We start from the raw sequence: 4,858 nt of genomic DNA on the forward strand, positions 1-4,858 counted from the left end.
CCAAAAGAGAAAATGCTGGAAAATCTCAGCAGGTCTGGCAGCATCTGTAAGGAGAGAAAAGAGCTGATGTTTTGAGTCCAGATGACCCTTTGTCAAAGCTGCTTGTCAGGAAATCTGGCATTCCCTGGAAGTGTTAGATCGTGAAACCAACCCTTGAATTCCTCTGCTAGCTTGAAGCAATACATTTCTGTCAGGTGAATGACTATTGTCTATCCACTGGACAACAGGCCCTGCATCACTGGAGAATTTCAGCAATTGTTGCCAGACCAAGTGACTAACAGATTAATTTAGCCCCCCGACAATCCCCCAGGTGTTCCTTTATCCGGACCCCTTACCACACACCTGGCCACCATGCCCCAGACACAGGTACAGCGTTGTAGTGCCTCTTCCAGCCACTGCTGCGCTGTGCCAGGAGGGCCTGGACGCAGTCGGCCAATCTGATTGGCTAGCATCTCTCCCAAGGTGAGATTTTCTTCCAAGTGAGCACGAAAGTCCTGCTTGCTGCCAATGAACACTCGTAGCAACAGGCCTGTTGGGGCTGAGTGGGATGCAGAAAGTTCAGGCCTTAGTGTCATGGCCAATGTCCTCAACCAACATGACCAAGTGAGGAGATGCCTTCGTTGGACTGGGGTGGGCACAGTAAGAAGTCTCACAACACCAGGTTAAAATCCAACAGGTTTATTTGGAATCACAAGCTTCTGGAGCGCTGCTCCTACATCAGGTGAGTCACTCACCTGATGAAGGAACAATGCTCTGAAAACTCGTGCATCCAAATAAACCTGTTGGACTTTAACCTGGTGTTGTGAGATTAATTTAGGACATTTAGGAGCGGGTAAATGGAGTTGAAATCAACCATGATTGAATGGTGGAGTGGACTCGATGGGCCGAATGGCCTTACTTCCGCTCCTATGTCTTATGGTCTTATGTTCCTGATTATTTCCTTTGTGCATGTCTCTCATGACATGTTTTCATGAAAATCCCTACTCTCTGAGTTTGCCTATGGTTTGAGAAGTCACTCAAATAACTGCGCAGGGAATGTAGATCGATTGTAGGATCTACCGGATGAAATGTGGGACCGATCTGTTCCTATATTGCGGTGCTGTTCAGCATTCCCTGGGGAATTGGGCTGGTTTCACAATCTAACACTTCCAGGGAATGCTAGATTTCCCTGGGGAATTGTGCTTCTCCTGTTTCTCCACATCATACCTGCTCCCGTGCCTGACAGGCTCCCATTCCTGCCCCGACTATAACTGCTTATTTTTATTCATTTGTGGTACATGAGCATTTATTGCCCATCTCTAGTTGCCCGAGGGCAGTTGAGAGTCAACCTCTTTGCTGTGTCTCTGGAGTCACATGTAGGCCAAACCAGGTAAGGAGAGCAAATTTCCTTCCCTAAAGGATGTTAGGGAACCAGGTGGGTTTTTCCAACAATCGACAATGATTTTGCGGTCATCAGTAGATTCTTAATTCCAGATTTTTTTTATTGAATTCAAATTCCACTACCTTCCGCGATGGGATTCAAACCAGGGTCCCCAGAACATCAGCTGAGTTTCTATATTAATAGTGTAGCAATAATACCACTAGGCCATCGCCTCCCCCATTCACTGCCAGCAATAGTGATTGAAAGGAAGGATTTTCAGAGACTAGCAGTAACAAAGAGGTAGAGCTCTGATATAATGATGTGGCTGGTAATTTTAATAGAACCAATTGTCCTGCAAAGGTACTTTTTCCCTTAGTTGGAAAGCAATTGGTGCCCCATGTTGAACAGTTGAAGTCAAGAGTTCAATAAGTCAAAAGCTCAGACCTAAATTCCAATAGCCTTGGGTACAAAGCTTTTGCAGGTTTCTTGAGAAAGGCCTTCCAGGAAGACTGGGATTAGGACGCTGATGAAAAGTAACCAAAGGAACATCGAATAATATCCATCGACCAAAGGCTTGGGACAAAATATTTTGACCATCCCTCTTAACACATAATTCAGACAATAAAGTACCTCCTTTTAGCTGCACAACAAACTGGTTCACCATGCCCTTGTGAACCTGTCGTTCACTTAGGTGAAACAAGCCACTTCAAGCAGCAGATCGCACTAAAGCGGTGAATTACCTGTGGATTGGAAAATGAAATATTATTTTGAGTTTGTGTACTACACGTCTTCTGTACAGATAGATTTTGAATGTGATTATTGCAATATTTTTCAAAGATGTACGTGTAACAGCCAAGATAGATTTTAAATATTGCGATTAAAGTTCAGGATTTATGTGCCTTGTTTTGCTTCACATTTCTTCTCATCCATCAATGTCCATCTTGAAGGTATGATGGCCAAAATAAGGTATGTTATTGAAATGTGCTTTTACTGAATTTTTAGAATAAGGAATGATACATTCCATAGAATTCTCTGGTACAGAAAGAGGCCATTTGGCCCATCGCGTCTGCACCGACTCTCCAAAAGAGCATCTCATTCAGGCCCTCCCCTCTGCTCTATCCCCATAACCCAGCCCATTTACCGTGGCTAATCCACCTAATCTACACATCTTTGGACACTAAGGAACAATTTAGCATGGCCAATCCACCTAACCTACACATCTTTCGGACTGTGGGATGAAACTGGAGTACCCGAAGGAAACCCACATGGACAAGGTGCAAACTCCACACAGGCAGTCACCCAAGGCAGGAATTGAACCCAGGTCCCTGGCGCTATGAGTCAGCAGCGCTAACCACTGTGCCACTGTGCCACCCATTCCACTTACCCTGCTCTTTCCTAGTGGGGTTGTGAAAGCATTAAAGTTGTAGAGGGGCTACTGTGTAAGACAGCTGTGTGTTTGAGAAGCTCTGCAGGATAGGGAGTTAAAATTACTGCAGTTACGCAGAATGCATTGCGCAGGATTAGGTTCCACAAGGACGTCAATGATAAAATTAGACTATGAAGATAATTGTCCCTGCAACTATGACACCCACTTTTGTTTGAGTAGTGCCTACCTATATACACTCTTCAGCAGAGGTCAGCAAATGGCTACTGTCGTACCTGTTAATTCTCAGATACTTTCGACCAGTTTACTTACTCCAAGGTTTTACCCCGGTGTCCTTATTTGCAAGATGGACAAAGGACTAACACAAGTAAAGGTTCAACAAGTTTATTAATAATAACACTATTAACCCTTAAATTACCCACATCAAACAAGAGGATACCCCAGCAGATTCAAGTATACTACCCGTAAAGATGGTTTGGTTGAACTGCAGGTCCGATTCTCTGAGTCCCTCTGGTCCGTCGTCACGAAGGTGAGTCTCGATGGCAGCTTCTTCCTTCCTTCCTTCTTCGGTCAGTCTTCCGAATGGGCAAGGCCGCCTCCTTCGTCGAGTCTTCGCTCCTGTGTGACCCAAAGTGTGTCCCTTTATCCCCCAGCCTGCTTGCCTTTCCAGAAACTTCTCTGGCTTCCCATCAATGAGGTCCCAGGAAGGGGTTCCAATATCCAGTGGGTTTCATGATGTCTGCCTGACAGGACACCAGGGTCCGCCTCCCAGGTGTCCATCTCCATGTTGTTGAACTTGTTATCAGATAAGGTATCTACAGGAACTCTTGGTGACAGAAAGTCTGGCCCGATCTGGGCTTCTAACAATAGGCCGATGCATTTCAATGAGGTGCCATGATCTCCTGCTAAGTCTCAAGTAGAGTGTAACGACCTTTGATGGGTGGTTGATGGGTCAGGCCCAGACACGTCTATGTATTGTACAATTGGCCTGCCTGCGGTTTAACTGTGTTTGATTTCAATATGCCCAATTCTTTAATTTAGGATATCCAATTTTATCAGCCTTAAAACTAGGCCCTGTTTATATCACCACACTACCAAGATTGGGGACACTGGCTGACTTTCCCTCTTCTTGGGGAGCTAATGTCACCTTGAGTCCTTCCCATACTGAGATACACTGCACAGTGCCGAGTGGGAACCTGAGATCTTTGAGTGAAAACAGACCATGCACTTACCCACCAGGCCACCAGCGAGTACTGTGTTGATCACTAACCAGCATTGTGGGTGCGAGGCTTTTTCAATGATTGATTGATAACCACAACATAACTTGGTCTGTTTTTCAAAGTGTATCCATTCAACTTATATATATTCTTCACAATATATATTGTTCTTCACACATATCAATTAATTTGGATTGAACAGACTGTTCCAATTAGGGGAGGCAATGGCCTATTGGTATTATCACTAGACCATTAATCCAGGAACTCAGCTAATGTTCTGGAGACCAGGGTTCGAATCCTGCCATGGCAGATGGTGGAATTTGAATTCAAGAAAAAAAATCTGGAATTAAGAATCTACTGATGACCATGGAACCATTGTCGATTGTCGGAAAAACCCATCTGGTTCACTAATGTCCTTTAGGGAAGGAAATCTGCCGTCCTTATCCGGTCCGGCCTACATGTGACTCCAGAGCCACAGGAATGCGATTGACTCTCAACTGCCCTCTGACTGGCCTAGCGAGCCTCTCAGTTGTATCAATCGCTCAAGAAGGCAGCTCACCATCATCTTCTCAAGAGCAACTAGGGATGGACAATAAATGCTGGCCTAGTCAGCGACACCTATGTCCCACAAATAAATTTTAAAAGCCAATTGCTCAACTGAAGATGGTCCCTCGGAATAAGAATTCTTTCAGTTCCTTAAATAATCTCGTGATTTTAAAATAATCATTAGTTTATCTGTGATAACAGAGCTGTTGTGATGAAGTGCTTCAGCTAATTTCTGTTTCAAATTGTGCTAATTCTTCTGGGAATTGGCTGATTTCAGTTAGCTTAGTATTAAAACCAACCACAGTGCCACTGGTCTAGGGAGGGGCACGAGGAGAGATCCCACGTCTTTTC

Source organism: Mustelus asterias, chromosome 22 (genome assembly GCF_964213995.1).
Source record: "Mustelus asterias chromosome 22, sMusAst1.hap1.1, whole genome shotgun sequence".
NCBI lineage: Eukaryota > Metazoa > Chordata > Chondrichthyes > Carcharhiniformes > Triakidae > Mustelus > Mustelus asterias.